Here is a 13,382-nt window from a genome sequence, read left to right as displayed (position 1 = left end):
AGTTGAGCTGTATGCGCGATGGGCGCCGCCATCTTAGTTTGTGCCGCAGAGAATCGGATCTGTTGTATTTACAACACGTGAATTCATCCACTTCTCCCGAAATACATAAAAGTAAGTGGCAGGTGAACTGGGAGAAGAATAGAGTAAACTTTAAAGTTACTTACACAATGTGTATCTGATATGAATAAAACTAATTTTAATGAAAAGGATTATTATTGCCTCTTCCTTTGACATCAGTGTGTATTTTACAAACTCTAAATGTATTGTTTTTTAAGTACTTATATGTCTGAAACCTAAAATAAACATTATGTGGTTGAAAACACTGAAAAGTTGTGATATATGACAGCTCTAGCGCGCCTGTCTCTGGCTCAGCGCCAGCCAACGCGCGAAAGCACATTTGAATTTAGCAGTTGATCACGTGATGCACTGACCATTCTAATCACACCAGTGTGATCGTACGCTCCAGGGACCAGCCTAGACTGATCACACCGGTGTGATCGTACGTGCGAAAGGGTTAACGAGCCGAAGAGAGCATACGTCACTCCTCTCCTCACAAAATTGCTGTGGTTGCCAGTTGCTGCAGCAAATTCAAGTCACTAACATTTGCCTACAGAACAACCACTGGCTCTGCTCCGTTTTACCCAAACTCATTACTTCAGACTAAACTTGCGCTCTGCAAAAGAACGTAGTCTTGTGGTGCCATCTCAAAGAGGCACAAAATCTCTTTCTCTGACCTTTACCTGGTCTGTTCCCTGATGGTGGAATGACCTGCCTAACTCAACCAGAGCTGTAGTCCATAGCCTTTTTCAAGAAACGTCCGAATACGCATCTTTTTCGGCAGCACTTGATCCAGTAATACTAACAATTTCTCTTCCATTCTATTTATAAAAAAAATATATATAAAAAAACAAAAAAAAAAACAAACATGTACTGTGTTAGATTCAACTGAGAAGGGTCATTGCACTTGCATATTGTTGTCCTATTATTAGTTTAACTGCTTCTATTGTTCTCATTTGTAAGTCGCTTTGGATAAAAGCGTCTGCTAAATGAAGAAATGCAAATGTAAATGTAAACCAGGGCTTACAAAATATTGTTTTTAGAAAAATATACTGTATATAAAATGTATATAGGGTACAATGGGGCTAAAGGCACACCAGGGTAATAGGTGCATTTAACTTTATTTTCTTTTAAACCACTAGATGGCAAACACATTCAGCTCAGCGAAATAATGCTTTGATGTCCCTAGAGTGTGTATGTGAATTCCTCACAGATATTTTTTGATAGCATGTTAAAAAATGAGCCGTTTTTGTGTGTGTCCCTTTAAATGCAAACAATCTGCTGCTGCTCCCGCCACATGGGTGGAGTTTCAAAAGCTCATGTGTTAGCATCTTTGATTACCTCACACAGACACGCACTGAAAATGTAAAAAACGTTGAGCCCTTTATGTTCAAACCAGAGTCGGGTAAAGATGGAGAGACCCAAGAAGAAGTGACAACATGTAGAATGCAACAGGACATTTCTGAATGGTTAGTTGATGAAAATTTGGAAATTTGGCTGATCCTTGACATGACAGCAACGCAAAGTTGATTCTGTGCTAATTTGATTAATATTGTTCTGTAAAATGTGTCGATAAAATCAATAAAATGAATGTCTGTATTTTGAGACAAATGCCTTGTTAATGATTTTCAGGTTTGTTCAAGGTAATTAAAGCAACAGTTTTTCTATAACGTGAGAATATGTAAAAGTATGGTCTTTGGGGTAAAAGGCCATGTTGGGTCGAAAGGCACAATAATTGACATTATTTGACATGACATGGTTAGATTCAGATGGTAAATTAATTATTTTATTTATCAAAAATAAACTGAAAATAGTACAACTTTGCTAAAGTGATTGTTTTGAACAAGTATTAAGTTAGACATTAAGTCTTTTTATCAATAATGTTTTTTCACCCTGTGTTGCCACCTGGCCCACCTTATATTTATAGTGTGGCCTATGTCTTGTTTACATATTATATTATAAAAATGTTATTAGTAATACAATTATTGACATATTAATGATATATAATCTCTGAATAAAATTCACCTATTATAATATAATGTGCTTTTTGTGTTATAATTTGTATAAAATTATTATATTAGAATACAGTTTTTCAGAAGTCTTTTATGCTCAACAAAATGCCTCGGTTACGACTATGAAGAGGAACCAGGTAAGTGCCAGGTGAGATGGTGACCCGTCCACAGGCACCGAGCGACAATCCATGACTTCTTCCCAGCATGTGAGGGAAGCATCCGTCGTAAGCGTTAAGTGACGACAATGAGCTCCCAGCACAGGACCCTGGGATAAGAACCAAGGCTTCTTCCACATTACTAGGGCAGTTAAGCATCGCCGCGTGACCCTGATCATGCGAAAGGGGTTGCCCCTTGGGGAAAACCCTTTGGTCCTGAGCCACCACTGCAAGGGTCTCATGTACTCATGTCTCATGAAACGGTTTCACAGTGAGTGACTGGCCTAGCTTTATTCTTTTCACAGCCGACAGGATGTACTCTATGCGTGCAGATGAGAGGTATGCCTGCATCGACACTGAGTCCCAAACCACGCCTAGAAAAGTGGTCCTCTGTAGTGGAGAAAGCACACTCTTTTTGGCGTTTAGCCGTAACCCCAACTCTTTCATGTGGGCGTGAACGACATCTCGATGCCGAACCACCAACTGATGCGACTGAGCCAGATGTAGCCAATCGTCGATGTAGTTCATGGTGCGAATACCCTGCAGAAGCAGAGGCACCAGAGCTGCATCTACACATTTCATGAAAGTGCGGGGTGATAGTGCTAGGCCGAATGGAATAACTCGATATTGGTCTCACTTGCCCCTGAAAGTAAACCTCAGGAACTTCCTGTCATATGGATGGATGGATATATGGAAGTGACAAACTAGTCCTCGTATCTGATCTTTGGCATGATTTGTCTCAAGGTTAACATTTAGAACTTGTTCATCACTCGCAGATCCAAAATGGGACGCAACCCCCCATCCTTGTCTGGAACTATGAAATACCGACTGTAGAACCCGGTTTTCCTGTTGGAGGGGGTTACATGTTCTATGGCCTCTTTCTCCAGCAGGGTTTTCACTTCTTGTTCCATTAGCAGAACCTGCTCTGGGCCCATCATGGTGAATAGGACCCCCATAAACCTGGGCAGGCGAGACCCGAACTATATTTGATAATCCTTTTCTATGGTCTGCAGGACCCAACGAGAAACATTTGGCAGTAGCTTCCATGCTGCCAAAAATTCTACTAGAGGTACCAGCCTCTCGAGACTGGCTTCTGTTTTTTTGTTGCGCAATCAGCACGACGCCCTGTAATGGCGAACCGACAGGGAACGACTGAACTGACCGCTCTGGGACCCTCCAGAACACACGAGGTGGCGGGGTTAGCATAACGGTCCCCTGAGGGCACAGAATAATGAAGTGTTAACTGCTTCACTTCGGGAGACTGCCCTCGTTGGCCTGACCCCTCGGGCGTCAGGACATTTTCCCCACAGCCTTTTTGGAAATAATGACGGTCCTCAGATCCGTCTTACCCCTTAAAGGCTGCGGTTGAGAGCGCCAGCCCAAACCCCAGTCCTTTAGTGGGGGCTCGGGAGCAGACGCTCTGCTACTGTTGAGATATATTTGGCAGGAGTTCCCACGCTGCCAAAAAAATCTACTAAGAGAACCAGTCTCTCAAGACTGGTCTAGGTGTTCCTCGAGCGGCCAACCGAACTGACTGCTCCGAGACCCTCATCAGAGGGGTGAACATCCCAGACCCAGGGGTGAGACCATTGCACCCCGTAGCATACAAGATGATGGGGTTGGCAGAACGGCCCCTGAGGGCACCGAAGGGAGATGGGCACCGTATAATGAGGTGTTATTCTTTTCCCCCCAGGAATTTCACCATTTATTTCTTCAGAATTAAACGCAGCCAAAGATCAACCAGACAAGTAAACACGGTCTGGATGAAAAGCTGATTAGTATATTAATACCGACATCTAACTCCTCAGAGATCAGATAAGTACGTATTTAATTTTCTCAAAAATTAAATGCAGCCAAATATCAGCCAGACAAAACAGTCTAGGTGAAAGGCTGAATACAGTGTGTTAATACAGACATCAACTCAGATGAGTATTTAACATTTAATTTCTTCACAATTAAATGCAGCCAGAAATCAATTAGATAGAGAACTCAGATAGAGAACTTGGTCTGGGTGAAAGGTTGAATATATTATTTTCATACATACTACTTTCAAAGCCAGACAAATATTTCATTTAATTTCTCAAAATTAAATTCATATTATAATCTCAAACACAAAAAGAACCATAAATAATAGTCTTCAAACACATCATTAGTTTGCACACAATCATAAGAGAAAGATAGAAAGGGAAATTCCCATCTGCTCAGTTCCTTGTGTATTTCCAACGCATTCTCATCCTTGGGCGTCATAATACTGACGCTTTTGACATTTCGTCTACATCGAACGTACATGGCACCCTTTAGCGTCAATATGACACGCACAGAGCTTTGTTCGGTTATGGGTAGGTTTAGGTGTAGTGTAGGGTTAGACCGCTAGGAGGCGCCTTCTGGCCCATTTCTATCTGCGTCTCATATTGACGCTAAAGGGTGCCATGTGCGTTCGATGTAGACGAAATGTCAAAAGCGTCAATATATGACGCCCTAGGATGAGAACGGGCTGGTATTTCGGACCCATGATCTACATGTTGCCTCGGAAAACGCAAGATCTGAACCACTAGATTCTTATTGCAGAGATGCAGACCCGTAATCTACATGCTGCCTCGGCACAAGCAAGATCCGAGATCGAGTCACAGAATCTTTATTGCAGAGCCGCAGGGCAGGACATCTACCCCTTTTCCACCAAGGCATGGTGCCTACTTGCGAACCAGTTGTTTGTGTTTCGACAGCCAAAGAACCGGTTCTCGGCCAGGAAAATTGGTTCCAAAGCGGCACCAACTCTTTGCTGGACTAGAACCGTTCTTTTACCACGTCATGCTTACGTCGGGGGCTGGGGGTGGGGTTACCCAGACAGCATGGTAACATTGATACAATGTTGAGTTTTGATCTTGATTTTGTCGACCTTCCAAAATTGATTTTGGTTGAGATAGAAATTTCAATGTTTAAAGTGTGTTGGATCAGCAGAACACTAGTGGGTGTTTCTCAATCAGTGGGGCGTTTTCAAACCACAATGGGCATTTTCAACCACTTTACCCGATTTGCTCTAATCCACTGGGGGCTTGGTTTAGGGGTGGGCCTTCATGATTTTAGCAAGTCTGTTGAAAAACGGTTGAAAAACATTTATTGAAGTGAAATTGGCCACTGATTGGTAAACGCCGATTTTGGTTTTGCATGTGCACTTCTCAGTAGTCTAATGGTTTCTCATTACAGAGAAAACATAGGTGCATCCTATACCAAAGTCTTATTTGTTGAAGCACCTGACATACTTACATGACTTCTCTAGCACAGTTTCAAACAATGGTGAATCTACCTTATTTCTCTGTTCCTTTTTTTTTGCGTGCTTATTTGGGTTTAATTTGTGTTGTTACTCACTGTAATTAGATAGATTAAAAAAGTTATTAAAGTGTTTGAATAAAACATCTATTTTTCAACATTCTTAAAAAATGCACCTTGCTTTAGTAAAGTTTATTAGGAATTTCCTGAATAAAGTTCTAACGTCATTTAACAGATTTCTTGAAGTGCAGGAGACATGAACATGAGCAAGAATGTTACATTGCAAACATAGCCCATGTCTTGCATCCATCAGTGCTTGCATGCAGAGCACATTGCTCCTTTTATAGGAGTGAAGGCAGATGAAGATTTTCTTTCTTCTGCTACACACAAAAGTAGATAGAGTGAAGAATGTTGGTAACCAGACAGTTGATGGTAGCCATTGACTTCCATGGTATTTATTTCCTACAATGGAAATCAATGGCCACCGTCAACTTTCTGGTTACCAACATTCTTTAAAATATCTTATTTTGTGTTCAACAGAAGAAAGAAACTCATACAGGTTTGGAACAGCTTGAGGGTGTGTAAATGTTGACAGAATTTTCATTTCGGCTGAACTATCCCTTTAAAGATATTTTTTCATTGAAAAAACCTAAGCTCTTTTATTCTACAAGATAAGCTTGTAACTTGAAGGCTATGTAGTTTCACAGAAAATGAACTGAGATATAATTAATGGCTATAGCTCAGAGGTGTTTGTTCCTCTTCCTGAAGAGTTTAGCTCCAACACACCTGCCTGGAAGTTTTCATTAGCCGTTTCTCAAAATGCGTTTTTGTCTGTACTTGTGTTCTTGTGGACTTGTGAAACGTCATCAGTCGCTGCCCAAGTACTGTTCCAATTCAAAGTTCTCATCTAGCCAAGTCCAGTTCAAATCCCCGGATGTGTTCTTGATCCGCCCGTTTTATCGAGGATGCATCTAGAGGTGACTTGTGCGGACTTGAGACAGCCAGGTATCCCAGAATGCATCTCACACCAACCAGCAAGCGTCAATAGCAGAGGAGAAACCCCGCGTAATTTAAAAATACTGCTGTAATTGTGTCACGAAATGTAGTTTTAAGAGTATTTCGGGCGAGAATGTAGTTGTTTAAAGCTCAAATCTTTGGTTTATTTATAAAGATAGTGCCTATTTGAAAATTTGATCTGACGTTTTCAGAGTTGTGAGAACCAGGCAATCGGACGCTCTGTGCATGTACCCCGCCGAGAACGTACTCGGTTACTAACGTAACCTCGGTTCTCTCTAGAAGAGGGAACGAGTACTGCGTAAGATATCTTACGCTAGGGGAAAATCCTTTTCCGCGAGATATTGAAGCCAAAAATTATCCTTAATTTTGTAATAATGCAAAACGCGTTGCAGCAGCAATGCAGACATAGGCGAGACAGCTCGCGCGCCTATTGGCTGCTCTGCGGCAACTGCAGCAGCCTATCGAGCGAGGCCTGGCGTGACGCCAGACCCAATCAGGGCACTTCGCGCCCGCTGCGTCACGTCCCGCCGAAATGGGCGTGGTCTAGGCCTATAAATATCGCTCGCAGGCAGCTATTATCTGGTTTTTCATCATCGAAGCAACCAGAGCGTGTGCATGCACGGCAAGATACGCAGTACTCGTTCCCTCTTCTAGAGAGAACCGAGGTTACGTTAGTAACCGAGTACGTTCTCTTACGAGAGGTCTCTCGTACTGCGTAAGATATCTTACGCTAGGGGACCCAATGTAAAACGCCGTGCATGCTGAGATCTGACACCAAAGACCCAAGGGCGAAAGCCCGGGGTACATATAGTGCACAATCACTCAGTGAACTCACAGAGAGTCCGGGAAGAAGGAGGGGTGCAGCCTCACTTTTCCACATAAAGTAGCGTCGAAGGGACGCGAATTTCATCATACAGACAGGGCGGGGTACGGCCTGAACTGATGGGAAAAAATGTGGGTCTTACACAGTTTGCCCAGCTTTAAACTGTCGAACATCGAGCTGTGCTCAGCAAACGCAGCATTCTGAGCTGAACGCATCAGGTCAGATAATACTGGTAGTTTAGACCGACAGCAGCCTGGCCTGCAGGGCGGGAACCTCTAGGTTATAAAACCTTATAAATGTAGACGGGGAGGCCCAGCCTGCCGCCATACAAATATCTTGCAAGGCAATCCCACTTGACCAGGCCCACGAAGAGGCCATGCCTCTCGTGGAATGCGCTCTGACACCCAAAGGGCACTGCATGCCCTTGGAGGCGTATGCCAGCGCTATAGCATCAACTATCCATCTGGATAGGCTCTGTTTCGACGCGGCTAGTCCCTTAGAACGTCCGCTAAACGAAACAAAGAGCTGTTCCGTCTGTCTGAAAACAGACGAGCGAGACACATAAGCTCGTAATGCCCTGACTGGGCAAAGGAGGCTCGCGTCTCTTTCCTCATCAGGGACCGGTAGGGCTGACAGAGAGATAATCTGCGCCCTAAACGGTGTGTTGAGGGATTTTGGAACATAACCGTGCATAGGTTTGAGTATAACTTTTGAGTCATTGGGCCCAAACTCCATGCACGCCGCGCTCACAGAGAGCGCGTGCAGATCCCCTATGCGCTTCACTGAAGCGAGAGCCAGCAAAAACACTGTTTTGAAAGACAGGTGTTTTAAATCGATTGACTGCAAAGGCTCAAATGGCGCACCTTTCATGGCTTCCAGAACCGTAGAAAGGTCCCATACGGGGACTGAGGGAGGTCTGGGAGGATTCAGTCTCTTAGCTCCTCTAAGGAAGCGGATGACTAAATCGTTCCTTCCTATTGACTGACCAAGCGTTGTTTCTGAGAACGCTGCTATAGCCGCCACATAAACTTTGAGCGTGGAGGGGGCCCTGCCCCCATCCAACAGCTCTTGTAGGAAGGAAAGCACCTCCGTCACATCACAGTTTGTGGGTGACACACCACGGGCTGTGCACCAGCCCAAAAACACTGACCATTTCGAAGAATAGAGTCGTCTTGTAGACGGAGCTCTAGCCTGCGTGATCGTGTTTAATACTCCTTTAGGGAGTCCAACATGTACCCGTTGATGGCCCAGACATGAAGGGACCATAGTTCCGGGTGAGGATGCCAGATCGAGCCGCGGGCCTGTGAGAGGAGATCTCTCCTCACTGGTACTGGCCACGGGGCAGTACTTGCTAACTGCATCACGGCTGGGAACCAAGGTTGGTTTTTCCAGAACGGTGCTACCAGCAGTACTGAGCATCCTTCTTCCCTGATCCGTTCTATCACCTGAGGCAGGAGAGAGACGGGGGGAAAAGCATAGAGCGGGCGGCGGGGCCACACATAGGACAGCGCGCTCCTGCTCTTGGAGAAAAATTCTTGACAGTGAGCGTTTTCTTGAGACGCAAACAGGTCCACTTTCGCTCTGCCGAATTTCTTCCACAGCAGTTGGACTGTCTGTGGGTGTAGGGACCATTCGCCTGCCGGAACATTGTTCCTGGACAGTCTGTCTGGTCCTATATTCATGATCCCTGGCACGTGCGCTGCTCTGAGCGAGCGCAGGTTGCACTGAGCCCATACTAGGAGGCGTTCTGCCAGCCTGTACAGTTTCTCGGATCTGATGCCGCCCTGGCGATTTATGTAGGACACCACAGACATGTTGTCCGAACGGACCAAGACGTGGTGACCTTTTATTTGGGGACAAAAACGCATCAGCGCGTTGTCTACTGCCAGCATTTCGAGGCAGTTTATGTGCAGGAGCTTCTCCCGTTCTGACCACTGGCCGAAGAACGGTCTGCCCTCGAGCAGCGCTCCCCATCCCGAGGTGGACGCGTCCGTGGACACCACTTTCACCCTCGAGGAAGTCCCCAGGCTTACACCTGATTGGTACCAGTCGTTCGCTTTCCAGGGTTTCAGAGCTGTAACGCATTTCTGATTGACCCTGAGGCGAAGCAAACCGGGTGCCCACGCTTCGCGTGGGACTCGCGCTTTCAGCCAAAACTGCAGCGGGCGCATGCGTAGCAGACCAAGCTGGAGCACTGACGATGCTGAGGCCATGAGACCTAGCATCTTCTGAAATCTTTTGAGCGGGACAGACGCGCCGCAGCGAAAAGAGTTCGCTGTGCGTCGAATGTCTACCGCGCGCTGTTGTGATAGTCGCGCTATCATGGATAGTGAGTCCAGTTCTGTGCCCAGGAAAGATATTTTCTGACTGGGTGACAGGGAGCTCTTCGCCCAATTGACACTCAGACCCAAATCCTCGAGGTGATCGAGTAAAATGGTCGTGTGTTCTATGAGCACTGCGCGAGATTGCGCTAGAATCAGCCAATCGTCCAAATAGTTCAGCACTCGCATGCCTCTCATTCTGAGGGGTGCGAGCGCCGCGTCCATGCACTTCGTAAATATACGGGGTGCTAGGGACAAACCGAACGGCAGGACTGTGTACTGATATGCCTGGCCCTCGAAGGCGAATCTCAAATATCGCCTGTGACGTGACGCTATCTGTATTTGAAAATACGCGTCTTTCAGATCTATTGACACAAACCAATCTCCTTGGCGAATCTGCACAAGGATTTGCCTGGTCGTGAGCATCCTGAACTGTCGCTTCACAAGCACTTTGTTCAGCTGCCTTAGATCTAGTATGGGTCTGAGACCCCCGTCTTTTTTCGGTACCAGGAAGTATCTGCTGTATAGCCCTCCCTCGCTCTGATCTTGAGAGAGAGGTTCTATGGCCCCTTTGCTCAATAGTTTCGTCACTTCGGCTCGAAGTAGATGTGCTACTTCTGTTTTTACCGTGGTCTCGACGCGCGCCACATAGCGGCGAGGGCGTCGGCGAAACTGCAGCGAATAGCCTCTTTCTATAATGTTCAGCACCCACTTCGAAACCCCGGGTAGCTTTGCCCATGCGTCTGCATGGATAGCTAGGGGTCGAATACGAAGCGCGCTCCGCTCGCTCAGCGATGGAGAAGCTTCGGTGTGCTGTAACACAAGCGTGTCGCTCGTGACATTTGAGGCATGGGGCGCGCTGATGACAGCGGGCAGATTGCCCGCGCTCGACTCCTCTACGGTGGTTAACCGCGAGGGGGAGGGCTGGGCGGTTCCCGTGGGAACTGTCATGTCTATGTGTGGATGTGGGCGCGGGACAGCGGGCACATTTATCACACTGAAAGCATCGTTCGCTTGCGTGAAGCGAGTGCACGTTGGTTTCGTTTTTACAGAAACCGTGAGACATGCATAACGTGGTGTTAGTGGGCACTGGGTAGTGGGCACGTTCACCATGTTTGAAGCGCAACCGATCTGAGTCGGTTTTATGTGCCCGAGCCCTGTGTGACAGGCTGTGCTTATGTGTAGGGATGGGCACTGGGCAGTGGGCATTCTTACTACACACGAAACACCATCGGCCGTGGCCGGGACACCAGAAAATACACTCTTTTGGGGATTTATCTGGGTAGCCGTGAAAACGGCATTTGTGTGCAGGCAAGCGGGTGACAGAACCGACTTGTTGGCTGCAGAAAACACTGGAACAGTCACATTTTCTGGAACTGGACGAGCGAATAGCTTTGGTGTGAGTCCGGCCGCAGCGGGACTGGAACACCGTCGTTTTCCTAGCTGTGCTAGGACGACTTCGGGGCCTCGGGCTTCACCGTGATCCTAGGTCGCGAGCTGCGTCCTGCGGGGCGGCGACCGGATGAGCGGGAGCGCGGTCTCGCGCTTCTGGCCTGGCGGCGCTGTGAAGTGGAGGCAGTGGACGGTGGCTGTGGCTGTGAGCTCTGAGCAGACGGTTTCGCACGGCCTGCTGCAGAGCTGGAGCGCTTCGGGAGGAAGTGCTTCATGGCCTGAGACGCTTTCTGTACCTCTGCGAATCTCTCCGCGAAATCTTTGACGGAGGATCCAAAGAGGCCTGTGGCGGAAAGCGGGGCGTCGAGGAACGCGGTGCGTTCAGACTCGGCCATTTCCGAGAGCGTCAGCCAGAGATGTCTCTCAGACACGGTGAGAGAAGCCATAGTCCGTCCAATGGCTTGCGCTGCGGACTTAGTAGCACGAAGAGCGAGGTCCGTGGCACTCCTTAAGTCCGGCACACAGATCGCGTCAGGTCCTTCCTCATCCAGCTTACGGAGGAGATCGGCCTGGAAGATCTGGAGCGTTGCCATGGTGTGCAACGCTGACGCAGCTTGCCCGGCGGCGGAGAAAGCGCGGTGGAGCAAGCTCGACGTCGTGCGGCAAGCTTTAGAGGGCAGGGCCGGCTTAGCGCGCCGTCCAGCGGAGGGCGGGCATAAGTGGGCCGCTATCGCCTCTTCAACCGGCGGCAGCGAGAGGTATCCTCTGTTCTTGGCATCGTCAACGGCGGAGAATGCCAAAGAAACAGCAGGACGCACTCTAGCAGAATAGGGGGCGCTCCAGGACTTGGCGACTTCTTCGTGTAACTCAGGAAGAAAAGGCGCCGGTCTGGACACAGGCGAAGCGCGCTCCCCAGGCAGGAAAAATCCATCCAGCCGGTTGTGAGCGGGCTGCTCAGGCGAAGACCACTCGAGGCCGAGGCTCGCCGCGGCCTGTGCGAGTACTCGCATGAGTTCCGTCTCAATAGAAGCTCTCTTGCCTGACGAAGTGCGGGCAGGGGGTGCGGGGTCCTCAGAGCCCGCCCAATCCTCACTGCCTGACGCCAGGATAGAGCAGGAATCATCCTCTCCCAGCAGGGCTTCCTCATCCGCGATATCAACGGAAGCGGCGGCAGACGGCGGCCGCTGTCCGTCAGGAAGCGAAACAGAAGAAGCCGGGGAAGCAAGCGGGCGAACCGGCGAGCTTTGGCGGCTGAGGGAGGGTTCCGGGGCCCGCTGGGCACGGCGCTTTTTACGGCGCGACGCCGCGGCGGGCGGGGGAGCAGTCTCGGTGAAGACGGCTAGGCGAGTCCTCAGAGTCGCCATTGCCATCAGCTCGCAGTGAGGGCATCCGCCGTCAGCGAGCGCGAGAGCTGCATGTTCCTCACCCAGGCAGGAAACGCAGATCACGTGGCGGTCCCCGTCGCTGAGTGTGGCTCTGCACGAGCCGCAGGAAGGCATCTTTAAAAAGACGCTAGCTCTTTTAGAAATGTGTGTCGCGGCGGCGACACACACACACAGAAATACAGTGCAAATAAAAGAGAAGGATATAAGCGCCGGAAAGCGCAGCAGGAAGGCAGGAAGGCGGCGCGGCCAGCGACTTCAGTGACTCGTCCCGCTGAAGGTGCTCTCTCTCGACGGCGCGGCTTCTAATCCAGCTCCAGCGATGCGTGTGCTTCGCTTGAAGGATGAAAAATCAGATAATAGCTGCCTGCGAGCGATATTTATAGGCCTAGACCACGCCCATTTCGGCGGGACGTGACGCAGCGGGCGCGAAGTGCCCTGATTGGGTCTGGCGTCACGCCAGGCCTCGCTCGATAGGCTGCTGCAGTTGCCGCAGAGCAGCCAATAGGCGCGCGAGCTGTCTCGCCTATGTCTGCATTGCTGCTGCAACGCGTTTTGCATTATTACAAAATTAAGGATAATTTTTGGCTTCAATATCTCGCGGAAAAGGATTTTCCCCTAGCGTAAGATATCTTACGCAGTACGAGAGACCTCTCGTAAGAGAACAGCCTTTCCTCAGCTAGTGCTGCTGACGTTTGCCACTGGCTCGGATGTCTCTAGTCTAATGGTTTAACATGAGATATACTGTAAATCGTCTTGTGTATATCTAACGGGCGATTTATTTATGTATTTATTTGTCTCATTAATCTATCATTTGTTTCCTGGCAAAACATTTTAGCTGAGGGCAAAGTGAAGTTTCATCGCTTTATTTAGTCTTTTTAACTTTAACGTTGTAGCCTATGAGCTGACTTAATTATGTTTGACTGAATTGTTTTCTTTATTATTGTATAGCTTCT

The 13,382-nt window shown here is 48.1% G+C and overlaps 1 long non-coding RNA gene across 1 annotated transcript in view; it reads left to right on the top strand.

Annotated features, from left to right (window-relative positions):
- The window catches only part of LOC309514019, a 113,176-nt gene extending 108,466 nt beyond the window's left edge, over positions 1-4,710 (top strand). Inside the window, exon 3 of the long non-coding RNA XR_014211584.1 lies at positions 4,568-4,710. This is a non-coding gene — a long non-coding RNA (uncharacterized lncRNA). The remainder of the gene's footprint in view (positions 1-4,567) is intronic.
- The last annotated feature ends 8,672 nt before the right edge of the window (positions 4,711-13,382 follow it).

The sequence above is a fragment of the Leuciscus leuciscus genome (genome assembly GCF_965113295.1).
Source record: "Leuciscus leuciscus genome assembly, chromosome: 1".
In the NCBI taxonomy this organism is placed as follows: domain Eukaryota; kingdom Metazoa; phylum Chordata; class Actinopteri; order Cypriniformes; family Leuciscidae; genus Leuciscus; species Leuciscus leuciscus.
This window is presented reverse-complemented; position numbering and strand designations above follow the sequence as displayed.